This window comes from Stegodyphus dumicola, chromosome 2, assembly GCF_044657685.1.
Source record: "Stegodyphus dumicola isolate Sdum_Otavi_A_Nest chromosome 2, ASM4465768v1".
Lineage (NCBI taxonomy): Eukaryota > Metazoa > Arthropoda > Arachnida > Araneae > Eresidae > Stegodyphus > Stegodyphus dumicola.
The window spans coordinates 181,187,953-181,204,191 of record NC_140769.1 but is presented as its reverse complement, the minus strand read 5'-3'; positions in this window follow the sequence as shown (position 1 = coordinate 181,204,191).

The window sequence follows — 16,239 nt, the reverse complement described above, 5'->3', positions numbered from 1 at the left end:
TAGATCCAAATAATCGAAGATTTTCGTAAAATTATGTCATGATGCTGTTTCTTATATATATATATATATATATAATTCCTTATAAAAATTCCTTATAAAATATATATATATATTTTATAAGGAACTTTATCTAAAAATTCACTCTAGAAACTCTAACTTATGTTAAAAAATTGTTCTAAACTTTTACCATTTAAACAGCCACGTGGTTTGCTTACAGTTGCCTTTAAAAAAACTCCTTGCATTAAATCTCCTAATTGGTCATAAAATGCTTCTGTGTACAATTTTATAAAAATATATTCTTACGCAAAATAAAAAAACTAAATTATTAGCGTACCTATCTATATATTAAATTTAATAAAGTAATGTGCTTACAGGATTTCTTAGTAATTTCAATTCCCAATTAAAAATTTTTATGAAAATACTATTTTCCTGCTTGCGGGCATGATTCTCTGAACTGGCTGATTAGAATTTTTCTAGAAATTAGATTATTTTTCTTTCTTATATAATCCTATATCTAAATAAAATATTCAATTATTATGCTTCGGACATGTGTACTTTAGTATATATATTTAGGTAGCAGGTACATATATTTTCATTCTATAGATAGACAGATTTATATTTTCATTTCTACGAAGTACTAAATACCTGTATACCAATTAAGTTAAACGAATTGCTAGTTATCTATTTGTTTTGTTTTATAGAGATAAAATTATTATTAGTCCAAAAGGGTAATTTGCCCTGAAGGACTATTAATTTCGTTTCGGCATTTTGCATTGATTCGCTATAAATGGGGGTTAACTTTTCATATTGATGCCATCAAATATTAGAGACCTGAATTATATTTAAAGAAATTAAATAATGAAAAATATGCATAAATGCATGTATGTTTCTCGCATTGTGATAAAACAACGGTACCTAGAGCCATCCAGTTTTGAATAACATACGTTTTCACTCTAATATGGGCATCTGGAAGCCCCAATTTGGAATTTGGAATTTGTTTTATTATCGATTTCATATTTTGTAAAACTTTATTACAAATTTTTGATTAACAAACTCAAACCTTTCAAAGCGAGGAATGGCAACACTATACGGGGGGGAAAAAGTTATATCTCCAGCGCAAGAGACTGTGCACTGGAAATTCTAAACATCCGCTCGTTTTAAAATTATTTTGCGATATTGCTGTTGAACTGAATTTTACGGTTTAAGTGCGAAGAGCATGATATTTAATAAACAAAGGTAACACACAAAACTTTAATAAAACACCCCCTTGGGCGTAATGTAAAATCTAAAAGCTTTCAATTTTTTTTTAAATATTTCCCATTTTTATATATTTGTAATATTTTAATATATAGAACATAGAGCAAAGGAAGAAATACAGTGGCAAGGACATTAAAAATTTAATTAACTAAATTTCACGATTACAAACGAGTTAGTAGATTATCGGCAAAATGCTAGGCAGCATCAGGTATTTCTGATGTTTAAAATTGGGCCTCAGCAAACAGCATAGTAGAGATTTTAAAGCAATTTCAGGAAAAGTAAACGCAGTTTTCTAAAAGAGGAAACGTAGCATACATTGGATTTTTTTTCCTTTAATAAGTAGTAATTTAACAATTAGTAGTCAAGAACTAGTTTCATAGCTTTGTGCCGTGAAATTATACTAGAATTCCCATCATTTTAGGAATAAAATAATTTTTCTTTATTTTATACCAGAAAGCTGCTTTCATTTTCTTTATAAATTACATATCGAGTTAATTTTAAAAGATTTATTAGAAAAGCGAAAACTGATTTATGTAGTGCCATTTTGTAAAAGAATGTAAATCCACCAAATTTTACTGAAATAATAATTTAAGAATTCTTTTTTTGTGTGTATGAATTTCTAAACCAAAGAGGCGTTAACCCAGAAGGGCTATTAGTCTCGAAAAGGCATTTTCCTTCGAATCATTATAAACACTGTATCAGTTTTCAAATTATTGACACCAAATATCATCGCTATGTATTATATTTAAAGAAATTAAATAATGAAGCATCTGCATACAAGTATGTATGTTTGTCGCATTGTGAAAATAATTATACATAGAACCATCAAATTTTGAATAACATAGTCCTCCACATGAATACGGGCATCTAGAAGCCCGAATCTTGAATTTCAAATTTGTTTAATTCTCTATTTCATATTTTTTAAACTCTAATGAATTTTTGATTAAGAAACTCAACGATTTCAAAGCAATCAGTGGGAACACACTGTACGGAATAAAATATATATTTGTATTTCTAGCGCGAGAGACTGACTGTTGGAAATTCTAATGATATGTTGGTTTTAAATATTTTTAGCCCGAATGCTCTCGAAACGTGCATGTATGTGTAAATTTTAAAAACGCCCCTTTGGGCGTAATATGAAATCTGAAAGCTTTCAATTTTTTTAAGCCTAAAGAGGCGTTAGCCCATTAGAGCTATTAAAACCTCTAAATGGCATTTGTGTTGAACCACTTTCCAAATTGTTACCACCAAATATTATCTCCCTGCATTATCTACATTTGAAGAAATTCAATAATGAAGAATTTGCATGAATGTATGTATATTTCTTGCATTGTGAAAAAACAACGGTACCTAGAAGCATCAAATTTTGAATAATATAGGCCTCCACCGAATACAAGTATCTGGAAACCCGAATTGTGAATTTCGAATTTGTTTTATAATCTACTTCATATTTGGTAAGTCTTAAAAGAATTTTTCATTAAAAGCTCAACGATTTCAAAGCGAGCAGTGGCAACACTGTACGGAATAAAATATTTTTATCTCCAGCGCGTGAGACTGTCTCTCGGAAATTCTAAAGATATGTTGTTTCGAAACGTGTATGTGTGTGTAAATGAAAAAAACGTGGCCGTAGTATAAAATTTTAAACCTCTCAGATTTTTTTGTTGTGCTTCGATAATATTCTCTCTATTGAACAAAAATTTATTCCTGAGAAAAAAACTTGAAATTGAAGATATGCTTATTGATTACTACATCAAATGAATTATGCAAATCATAATTATTCTCTAGTTATTTCACATAAAGCTGGGAATCAAAAGCGTATATTTCACAGTTTTACCAAGTGAGCCACGATAATATTATAGAAACCAATTTTTGGGGGGGCTAGTTTGTCGTTAATATTTGTGCAATGATTAAGCGAAAACAATACCACAACGCAATCCAACACGATATTAACCTCGTCCACAATTCTTATCCACTAATCCTCTGGGAGAATTTAGAGAAAATAACTGCATTTTGGTCTAGAGAACTGAGCTTAAATGTGAAATATCTTCCTTCATTTATCATTCTTTACAATGAGATATTCTTCAGAAGGAGCAACTGAGACAGGAAATAGATCCACAGTAATTTTCAAATACGAAATCAATCATCTTTTGAGACTGAAAGCAATAGTCTTAAGGAAAACATCTGAAACTTCTTTATGTCCTTGATTATTATGCACGTTTTCCGGCTTTTCAATGGGTAGGAAATGAGCCGCAGATAACAGCCTTTCGCAAAATGTCAAAGTAAATCCTTTCGGACATAGCTAATTAATGTGACGGAGAATAACATATAAAGACTGCTTTGCAAGATATGAGATTACTAATCAAAAAAGCAAGAACCACTCAAATCAGAACACACTAATACTCCGATTTAAACTGAATGAAAAAAAAGTTAGCGAAGGTTAAGCGAATCAAATGTAAAATAAGGTTAATTGCATTTTTTAAATTGTCATATGAAGTATTTTAAATAAAAAAAAAAAAAAAAAAAAACACAAATGCAGTAAAGTTAAAAACAGTATTTAACAATGAAATACCTACTTCAAAATTTAAAAAAATTAAAATTAAATATTAATTTTATTAATTATTATGCATACATTAAAATCTTGCCGAACAGATTTGCGGAATGTGCTTTTGCGTACACAGTTATCTTATAAGATATTTCTCTCGCCTTCTTGGCATGGTGGTGTGGTGGTCTGCACACCACGAAGGCGCGTATTCCAGGGGTCCGTGGTTCGATTCCCGGCGAAGGTATTCCTCATTTTTCAAGTCTCAAGACAAACAAAAAAACAAAAAGAAACTCATGTCTCTACAGTGGTATCCGCATTACCTGTTTAATCTAATAGCTCTACATAGAATTATTGGACTTGGCAACATCACACAACACAGCGTGGTGGTGCGTGTAAAGACTGTGATTTATTTTGTTGTACAGTGTTTCATTGTTGTACAGCGTACAGTGTTTCATTCTATTTGTATAATTCTGTGCAATCTAATATCTAATACTCTACAAGCATAGTGTATCTGATCTCGCATTGTGTATCTATTCGTATTGTGTATCTATCTGATTTCGCATTGTGTAACTATCTATAAGTATCGTGTATCTAATATAAGCACTGCGTAACTACTCAAAGTATATAAGCATTGTGTATATTGCTTGTACAAGTTCAAGCAATCTAATAATAAAATCTAATACTCTACAGTGTGTCTGCATGACTTATGAATGTTTTATTAATTATGTTAACATAATTATGTTTCATTATGTCATAATTATGTTAAGTGTTAGTAACATTTAACTTTTGAAACAATTTTGTTTCGTTATATGTTTTACTTGTACAGTGTATGCAAGCTAATATCTAATTTCTGTTATTCTATAATGTGTTTACACGTTTTATATGTGTTATATATTTTATTTTATATGTGTTTTACACGTGTTTTGAATATGTCTTAATATGTGCAAGTGTATGTGTTTGTATATGCTGTAATTTGTGTCTAACAAACTATGTTGTCACAAATCATTCGCCTATCCATCAAACTTATGTATAAGACGCCCCTCTATGACCATGTACAATTACGTAAAATTCTTCAATAGACTACCGAGGGGGCCTCATGAGGCTCCAGGAAGTTGCTGCCACTAGATACGGGAGGGCACGGGACATATGCCTGTTTACCTCTGTTAAACACCAGGCGTCCCCGTCCTCCGTCACTTGTCTCTACAGTGGCGCCCGAACTAAAAGGATGATGGATGATGATTCTCCACACCCAGGATTTCGCGATTGGGTCCCATAAAAACCCGGTCGCCTTTTAAAAAGGGGGAGTACATAAAGTAGTTCTTCAGTCTTCTTGGCATGCTTTCGTGGTGTGGTGGTCTGCACGCTGGGCGCGTATTTCAGAGGTCTGTAGTTTAATTCCTGGCGAAGGCTTTGCACACTTTTCATCTTTCCTGCTTCCAAATTAAGCTAATGTCTCTAAAATCTTAACAGTTTTATTAACCTGACCTGTTACCATTAACCTGACCATGGTTTTTCACATGTGTAACGTGTATATGAGCCAGTTTTCCTTAGGAAGTCCTCCTCGAAGGCACTTCTATACTTAGGCAGATAGCCCTCTGGGCTATGCTATAATGACATAAACCAAACCACACCTATTAATCTGACCAGCGCGAGAATTTTAGTTATACCTGGTATGCTGCAGAGCGTCAGCGCGTTGTTATAGCCCTCTTTAACAATTGAAGATTCATTCATTAAAGAAGACAGACATTATTCAGAACAATAAAACTTGAGCTTCTGCTAATTCTCGATAATGCTCTACGACACGGTGCTGAAGCTCTTATAACACTGCATTCAAACGTAAAGGTTTTATTCTTTCCACAAAACACCATATCCTTAATCTGGCCAATGGATCAAGGTATCATAATATTCAAAACCTGTTATGTCAGGCATGTTTGCATATCTGCAAATAAAGAACTAGACAAAGGAAAAAACGAACACTAATAGCGTTTTAGAAGCAATTTCAATACAAGTTACCACAGAGAAATGTTTAAACCCACATAGGAACAAGTGATTTCCTCAACAGTGAATGGTTGCTGGCGTCAGCTCTGGTCAGAAGTTGACAATAATTTTAATGGATTTCCATCGATTGAAACTGAAATCGAAACAATCGTACAAATTTTAAAATCATTAAGTGGCGAAGGATTTTCAGATGTAGAAGAAAGGCAAATCTAAGAATTAGTCGAGAATGACGGTCATGAAAGTTCAAATGAAGAATTGGATGATCTTAATATGAGCTGACAGTGAAAAAACGATACAGAAAGAGACAAGGAGCCTTTAGCGTAACAGAAATTAAGCGAATAGTTATAAAAGTCACAGGAACTGTCTGATTTTGTAAAGGAGATTGATCCAAATGGAGAAGGAAGAGGACACTTTATTAGAAGTATTTAAAACATTTACTCCTTACCTCGAAACGTTTAATGAGTTGCGTTAGACATCGTCTAAGTAAAAATTACCAGATGTTCAAAAAAGCAATTGCATAACGTAACTACTTATTATGCAGTATAAGATATCCTTTCGTTTAACATTTGTTTCATTTTTTCCCTTTTAATTACAATAACATTTAAGTTTGTATAAATTATACATACTTTCTTAATCTGAAATACATTAAATTTTTTCCATAGAAAGTTAGAGGCCCACCAGCGGCCGAGCGGTAAAGTCGCTGAACACTGGTAGTTCGGTCCGAGGTTCGAATCCCGCGAACGGGCTGGCTGCATGGGCGTTTTCGTGGTTTTCCCCATGTGTAACGTGTATACGAGCCAGTTTCCCTTAGAAAGTCCTCCACGAAAGGCATCCCTCCCTTTAGGCAGAGAGCCCTCGAGGCTTTGCCATAATAACACACACACACACCATAGAAAGTTAATTTTTCTCAACACCTATGTGTTAATGACGTAACTTCCGCTTCCACAAGGTTCTACTATACAATAACACAAGACTTCATCAACTGTTTGGTAAATGCTATTAAATCAAGAGCAAAGTTTGCCTTTCCGTCAGTACTGACCATAAACCAAGACGTCTTTTTTTTAGTCCAAAGGGACTATTGTCTCCGTTTTGCGACTTTGCGTCGAATCACTCTGAATATCCGTTTCACTTTTCAAACTGTTGCCACCAATATTATAGCCCTGTATTATATTTTGAAGAAATTAAACAATGTAGAATCACCATTAAATGTATGTATGTTTCTCACATTTTGATAAAACAACGGTACCTAGAGCCATCAAAATTTGAGTAACGTAATCTTTCACAGAATATGGGCATGTGGAAAAACAAATTTGGAATTTGTTTTATTATCGATTTCATATTTTGTAAAACTTTAACGAATTTTTCATTAACAAACTCAAGGATTTCCAAGTGAGTAATGGCAACGTTGTACAGGAAAAAACATTTTAATGTCCCAGCGCTTGAAACTGTATCGGAAATCCTAAAGATATGCTCAATTTAAAATTATTTTGCGATATCGCTCTTGAACTGAATTTTATGGTTTAAGTGCGAAGAACGTGATAATTAATAAATAAAGGACACACATAAAATGTTAAAAAAGCCCCTTTGGACGTAATTTAAAATCTGAAACCTTTCGGTTTTTTTTTTTTTTTTTTTTTTTTTTTCTTCAGAAAAAGGAGTCATTTTGAAATATCCGTATATTTTAATTTCAATATTTTGAGATTAATCAACTGAGAAACAATGCTAATTTATGTTAAAAATAATGCTTTTGTCGAAACATTTTTATCAAATTTTCAATAAGTAACAATTAAATGTTATTTCTGTCAATACTTTTCCCCCAGAGGATTTGGCTGGAAACAATCCCGGCGTTCTGGCTAGGTTGGTACCTATACAGACTTGAATTCTAGGGAAAAATCAAGTCTTCGCAGTGACTAGAACCATCAGGCTAAAATATTTTTCATAACAATAAGTTCTTTTTCATCAAATTTTTAAAACCAATATTTTTCTTCTTCTTTTTAGATTTAAAAATTTAACCTTTTCTTTTTTTTTCCCAACACCTCGATTATTTTTCATGCGAAAAAATTATACCATAAAACTTAAATTGTGGTTTCTCTGCGTTATGTGTAAACAATAATATTTTGTTTCGCAATATCGTTTGCTCATCAATGGCCAACAGCTTGCAGTGACAAGTCTTCGAAAAGAAGCAACTTCGCTTAAATCATCCTTGACAAATAGGATGTTTAGTGTTTCCTCCTGATCCATCATCCGAAAATCTCGTGCATTATTTTTTTTAATTGTGTGTATGCCATGTATGAAATTGTTGATTTATAACAATAGATTATTCCAAAACAAGCTAAGATTTAACGAGCATGTTTACGTAAACACAAGTATTCAAAGGCATTTTTGAATATCGCGAAAAGTCCTTCAAGTAAAAGTTTCAGAATATTGTGCTGTCAGAAGTCGATTTTATGCATTGGTTGTTAGCTATTTTGCAGACATGAATCAGGTGTTGTTGAAAAATTATTTTTAGATCGTTTTAGAAATGTTTCTTTAAAGAAAACATAAATAAAATAAAAAATTTGCAGTCTTGAAAACGTATCACGGTCTACCACCTGAAAGAGAAATTTATCATTAAACCTCCAAAAATATATAAATAAATAAAATATGACAACAACATTTAATCTTTTATTGAATATATTTAAAATCTACTGCTGTCATAAAACTACATCTTTGAATAAAATTAAAAGATAAGTAAAAAAAGAATTTCAATTTAAAAATCTCCGCTTATTTCCGTATTTCTTTTTTGAATGCAAAATTGCATAGAAAGAAAAAAATGTCAAAATACTATTAGAAAAGTATAATACCGTTTGAGAAGCATTAAAAACTTAAATTTACGCATTTCGTTTTTTAATGTTACTCGGTTTACGGGCTTGCAATGTATATATTATCATAGAATTTTATTCTAAACCATTCAATATTATCCTGAATGCAGATGACAATAATTACAAATAAAATTCGAATTTTTATAATCAACACCCATATAAATTTTACAATGAGGTACTTTTTATAGTGATAAATGAAAGGATCTTATTCGTCAGCATTTGGAAACAGCGTCTATTTATTTCGAAACAAACTGAAAACTGCAAACACCTATAAGAGAATTTCCTTTATTTAGGAAGTATGCTTCTTCGTTTTTAAACACTCAAGATGATTCCGAAGAGGTGGAAATAATATATTATAATGGTTTTAGAATGGTTGTGTGTTCTTTTTTCTTAATGGCTGGGTGCTCCATTTAATAGACATTAGTCTTAGCCACTACAAAGGCCGAAAGTGATGGCCATTTCATTATGGAAGCACCTCATAGGTGGTCACCATTGCCTCCTACGAAGGAATGGACAGTTACAACCATCTATGCCTTCGCCCGCACCCCTCGCAACTTCGATTCGAACCCGCACCCCTCGCAACTTCAATAAGAGCACTAACCAGTATACCGGCTGTGCGGCAGAAGTGTATTCTTTCAAGTTTTATTCAGCTCCAAACGACTTCTGAATTCTTTTTATCAATTATTCTTACCATTCTAACTGAATGAATACGGAAAATAAACTATTACTTATTCTATCGTTTAGGAACAGGAAATCGAAAACGATCTAAATTATTATCTTCTCTATGGAATCTTGAGAACTTCACATGTAAAGGTATTTTCTCTAATTAAATTTTAAAGTGCAACGAGCGCTACCTAGAATTTACGTTCTTCATATGAAAAGTTAATTATTTATATTCACAGAACTCTAATCCTCTCTAATATTAAAGCTTCTGTCATGAATTTATCTGCACTTTTCCCTCTTCAGCCAAAAAAAATTAACTGGAAATGTTTAAAAGCTATTAATGTTTAGATTACCTAATTAATCTGCAGATTACCCAATTAGTTTTCTGACAAAGAGCTGGGTCATCTTCAAATTAAGAGTTTCCGCACTTTTTCTAGGCCATTACCTGATTTTTTCACTTTAGCAGTAACACAACCATAACCATATGACCGAAAACCTGAGCCACCGTTTTGAAACTTCTGTATAGAAAAGTTCATTTGGTCATTTTAGCAAAATAATCAAGATTCACCTGCCACTACGGGAAGGCATCACACCTTGAAATGTATAGATTGCCCTAGATTTATATTACACATTAAGACAGCAGCCATGCTTTTCCATTATCGACAATAAAATGCTGAAAGTATTTAGGTTAGATATAAACGTTTCCAACCCCAAAGATAAGAAAAATTCGTTTTCCAATTAATTCCTCTTGTAGATACGTAATAGCACTATAAAATGAATAAATTTAAAAGTTTTTGTGAAACCGTCTGCGATCCTTTTTAACTATTTACTGAATGAATGATGAGCTAGCTTATTTTCAAATGTTTACGATTGAATATCGGTTTCTGATTAAATTTTTGGTTAGAAAACTTAATCCTAGAAAAATAAAATAGTTCTTGTATCATATGTATCTTGATTCCTCTCTTTCGTATTCTACAGTTAAAGAATGTGTAAAATAGTTTCTGACGGGCAGACCCAGGTCATGAATTTTGACCTTTGGGCCAGAAACATCAGAAAATGTTACTTGTGTCCAGGAGGAAATGTTAAGGAGATTAAAAATGAAGGATATAGCAGAAAGATTGAATAAACAATTGTTTTGCACATGTGAAAGCTTTTACATGAATGAAGTCTGTGCAAAACGGGTATCCGATTTCTTTAATTTATTAATAATTTGATTTAAATTTTTTAGAAGATAATTTGAAAATCTAAAAGTTTCTATCCTCGTTTTACATCAAGACATAAACCTTTGGACATAAATTTAACAGGTTTCAGTTTTCAAAATATAAAGTCACTCGCCCACATGTAGGTTTACATACAAAAGGGCAGTCTCTTCGATGTGTGCATATATGTAAATATATTTAGGTGTACAATAATTCAGTTTAAAAAGCCTTAAACATAGCAAATAAACCAACACATGTTTCTTGAGTCACAGTTCATTAAGCAATGTTTGTTTCTTGTATCTATTTTCCTACAGTTCACTGTTATATTTTTTTTGTCACATTGAAGATACTGCTAAGTGAACATTCTTAAATTATTTAAAACATTTTGCCAGTCGTATTAAAAAATACCACAATTTTTAGTGTTCATTTTAATGGCAATAAAGGACTGTCCAATATACTTTTCTATCTTAGTACTTTCACACTGCTTCTTTGACAGTAAATGTATTTTTCACTAACATTTATTTCGCACTTGTTCTGCGCTTCATGATATTATTTATTGCTCTTGCACATCCTTCAGTTTTAACGCAAATGCTTCATTTTCATTAATTTTTTGCACAAGAAATTTTTTTACCATTTTATGGAGCTTAAGGCTTACATGTAGTTTCCTCATAAAATTAAATACATTTAAAAAATGTATTTAATTACTGTTTTATTGCAAATTTTTAATTTTTGTAGTTATTTATTTAATAATTATTTTCTTAAATGTTAATTAGATTCTCATTAAAGCTGACTGCAGAGACTTGTAATTAAGATAATTGAAAAAATGAGGAGTTAATAAAAATAAAATCTTTCATGTCTTATATAGATATGCACAATGTGATAGAAGAAAATCGATGGAATTTATCTGAAGCCCTTTTTAACTTGCATGTTTTATCATGAAATCATAAACAGATCTTGCATTAGTGATGAATAGAAACGACGTCAACTGACACATACAACGTTAACTGTTCACCTTAGATGACTCATTGTTATATGTTGTGATATTACGGCGCAGACTACCTGAGCTTTAAAAATACGGAGGATAATATTATCAAGTTTCCACATAACCAGTCGAGAAAAGTATCAAGAAGAAATATATAAAATCTTAAGAAGAGTATCAAGATATAAATAGATCGATGTGTAAAATAATCTAATTTTCCACCGAAACAAATTTAACATGCGCAGAGCCCTAAACACTGCTCTGTCTGAATCCTTTACATACAATATTGTAAGAACTCGGAAACAATACTCAGTGATCTTAGATCTAATACCTAACCAAACCGCAGTACATAAATTAAGAATCATTCTTTGTCTTTTAAAACGCTGAATATTGCTAGTTCGACTGGGTTCGAGACTTAGTGAGCCGGCTGTCTACAAGATTAATTTTCATGATTTTCCCGAATGCGAATACGAGCCCATTTCCCTTAAAAAAAACCCTTCAAAGTACGTATCTCTTCCCTTAGGCAAATAGCCCACATAACCTAACCTTTGTCTGCCATAAATATGCTGTCCTATCTTTAATTCCAAACATTAAATTATCATATTCCTGAGAGAATTTATTTATGCAAAGCGTCACTGGACTAGATATGTCATTAAGCACATAAGGAGTTTTGAGCGGCCTTTCTCTTCTAGCAAGCTTAAAAAATACTCAATTCAGTGAAATCAATAGACTTTCAATAAAGGATATAATGACATGTAGAAGAAAAGCGTTTCCTGTGCAAGATTTTAATCATTCTTAGGACTTGTAATTCAACAATTTGTAGCATTACATGCAAATGGTAAATGAGCAAGTTTGTATTAATCAGAAAACTCCTATAAAATTCTTTTATATAAAATATATATAATATATATATAGAATATTTATATAATATTCTAGATAAGAGTTTAGCATAGACCAGTGCGCGAGTACTGTAGCCTATTTTCTTTTGGATCACAGAAATCCTAGTTGATTGCTTCTAAACTTAGTTAAAATAAGATCAGTAAGAACACATCATGTTATAAGATATATTAGTCAATAGCTATTGCAAGCCATTAGTCACCGAAACAATTATTGAACAAGTAAAAATGTAGTGTAAAAATAGTAAATCCTTGAATCTAGATCAGCGGAGAAATAAGTCCTACAGAATTTCTGAATGATTTTTTTCCCACTACCAATCGGAACATCCGAAGTATTCATTACCCACAACCAGCACTTTGGCCACGCTCAATACTTGGAAAAAAAAAAAAAAAAAAGCAAAGCAAAAGTCCAATGGCAAACAGAGTGGGATGAACGTAAACAAGGCCGCTGCATATACTACTACTACACGCAAGTAGAAATCAAACGCAACATCATTCCCGCAATTAACAAGATTTATTACAGGTCATAGTTCCCTTTCTCAAATATTTTAATAGACTCGGCGTCAGCAACATCGAACTCTGTTCTGTGGAAATATTGGTACCTCAGATCTTCATCTTACCATCTGCCCACTTACCAAAGCACGCCACCTTAAAATCTCTTGGTAATCAATCTTATGGTAAAACATTATTAATGGCAGGGATCGGCCAGTTATCGACAAGCTTGCAAAATTCTAGCCCAACCAATGCCTCGTTGCATAATTTTTCCCCTCTTTTTTTGGGGGGGGGTTAAAGGAAGAGTGAACAGTACCTAGAGTAATAATTTTTTAATATTCAGTCAGTTTGTTTCTAGAACTCTCTGTACTATCACTATATTTGTGTGTCTCGCAACATATCTTTGTAAATTTCAGTCAAGTTTGTGAAGTGGTTTACTTTGCAAATCGTAGTTGCGATGTGTACTATTTTAAGTGTATGCTGTGCTGTAAAGTAATTTGGATATCTGATGTAATGTAATAATTATGTAATTATGTCCTGATTCACATCAATAACAATACACTGAAGTGACAAAAGTCATGGGATGCCTCCTAATATTTTGTCGGTCCTCCTTTTGCCTGGCGAAGTTCAGCAACTCGACGTGGCATGGATTCAACAAGTCGCTGGAAGTCCCCTGCAGGAATATTGAGCCATGCTGCCTCTATAGACGTCCATAATTGTGAAAGTGTTGCCATTTGCAGGGTTTTGGGCACGAACTGACCTCTCGATGATGTCCCATAAATGTTCGATGGGATTCATGTCGGGCGATCTAGGTGGCCAGATCATTCGCTGGAATTGTCCAGAATGTTCTACTAACCAATCGCGAACAATTGTGGCCCGGTGACATGGCGCATTGTCATCCATAAAATTCCCATCGTTGTTTGAGTACGGGAAGTCCATGAATGGCTGTAAGTGATCTCCAAGTAGCTGAAGGTATCCATTTCCAGTCAATGATCTGTTCAGTTGCACCAGAGGACCGAGTCCATGCCATGTAAAAACAGCCCAGACCATTATGGAACCACCACCAGCTTAAACAGTGCCTTGTTGACAACTTGGGCCCATGGCTTCGTGGGGTCTGCACCACACTCGAACCCTACCATCAGCTCTTACCAACTGAAATCGTGACTCATCTGACCAAACCACCGTTTTCTATACGTTTAGGGACCAACCGATATGCTCACGAGCCCACGAGAGTCGCTGCAGGCGATGTCGTGCTGTCAGTAAAGGCACTCGAGTCGGTCTTCTGCTGGCATAACCCAAGGAAGACAAATTTCGCCGCCCTGTCCTATCGGACACGTCCCTCGTACGTCCCACATTGATTTCTGCGGTTATTTGACGCAGTGTTGCTTGTCTGTGAACATTGACAACTCTACGCAGACGCCGCTGGTCTCGGTCGTTAAGTGCACGTGGTCGGTCACTGCGCTGTCCATGGTGGGATGTTATGCCTGAAATTAGATACTCTCGGCACACTCTTGACACTGTGGATCTCGGAATGTTGAATTCCCTAACGATATCCGAAATGGAATGACCCATGCGTCTAGCTCCAACTAGCATTCCGCGTTCAAAGTCTGTTAATTCTCGTCGAGCGTCCATAATCACGTCAAAGCCTCCTCACATGAATAACTTGAACACAAATGAAACGCCCTGCCAAAGCACTTCGCATTTATACATTTTCTACGCGATACTAATGCCATCTGTATATTTGCATATTGCTATCCCATGACTTTTGTCACTTCAGTGTATCTTTCAATGTTATTTAATGTATCTCCTAATGCTAAATATGCGAGGAAGCGAGACAATATCATCTAACCTCTTGGTAGAATGATGATGTCTCCGTCTCGAGTCAACTACCAACCGGATAGTGATACTTGGACTTGACGAATCTTATGGAAAATATCTCCTTTACTGAACAGTGTAAATCAAACTACGTGAAAGTATGTAATGATAAATAATGTGCTTTGCTCTTAGGCTCAGTAGTTAGTAACAATAAATCTGTAGATGCTACATATTATCTAGATTTGCATATTTCCAACAAATATGGCTCTTTACTGAGGCATACGCACCATGCCATTCTAATTAAGAACGCAGAAAGCATCTCTGATTTGCACTGTAAAGCTTGAAAATTAAAAACCGTTTGCGTGTTACAAGATGGAAATGAGTTTGTTAGTTTTGACGAAGCATAATGAATTTTTATGATTGAGCAAAACATTGTCAGGTATTCTTACGAAAACGTTATTGAAGCATTTAAAGAAATCTTCCTAAATATTTGCGAATTTAACAAGAACATGCTTTTTTACTCGCCAACCTGATTTCGAAAAACTGGAACCGTTCACCATAAGAAACGAAGTGGTCGCCCCTTTCTTTGGCTTTCGATAAAACGGACAAAGTCAGAAATAAAATGCAATTACTAGTAAAGAGTATGAGAATATTTCATTGCAATCAAATTTATGCTTTGCGAAGTAATTCTAAATCATAAAAATTCGTTCCGCCAAGCAAAATCTCATTCCCATCTTACACACACACACAAATAAATAAATAAATAAAATAAAAAATAAATAAATTAAGCTTTTTAGAGCTAAAAGTAAAATTGCAACAGACATTTTAAATGATAAATTATTTGTAACAGTATAGGGGTGTAATCCACTGAAACATTTTGCAATTAACATCCTTTCTTCATCCTTTCGACAGTTTTTGAAAGTTGGATGTGTGTGAATTTTAGATCAGCCAGTATGTATTCCTTGTTTACAAATTAATTAATAAATAATATCGTCAATTAGTGTACGAAAAACATTTATTTCAGCAAAAGGTGGTTCACTGAGACTGGAATTTAATTCAAAACTCCTGCATGCTTTTCGAAAATATTTAAAATAAAACTATCTTCAGCTCATCAAAATAGTAAAACAAGTTTTATTTTTATGTGTAACAATTTCGAGCTAGAATTTTAGCGCCTGTAATCTCAGGAATATTGAAATTACCCCGACAGCCAGCATAATATGCATCGGGATTTTGATTGTCGAAAATCACAGCCATTCTTGAAAACAATCTAATTTTAAAAATTATGAACTTTCCATTCGTTTATCATTCATATTAGCTAATTATTCCAATTACACTATTTTTACATATACGCACCTAAACGATGTTTAAATTTCGAATGTACGAGTACGTATATTATTCTGTCTTTCGAATGTTCGAATGTACGTATATTATTCTGTCGAGAAGGTATATAGTTTGTAATAAAATCTCTGTCAAATAGGTCTGTAACAATGAAATTAACTTCCCCTTCTTTTTCTTTCTTTTGTGTATGTGCATTCGA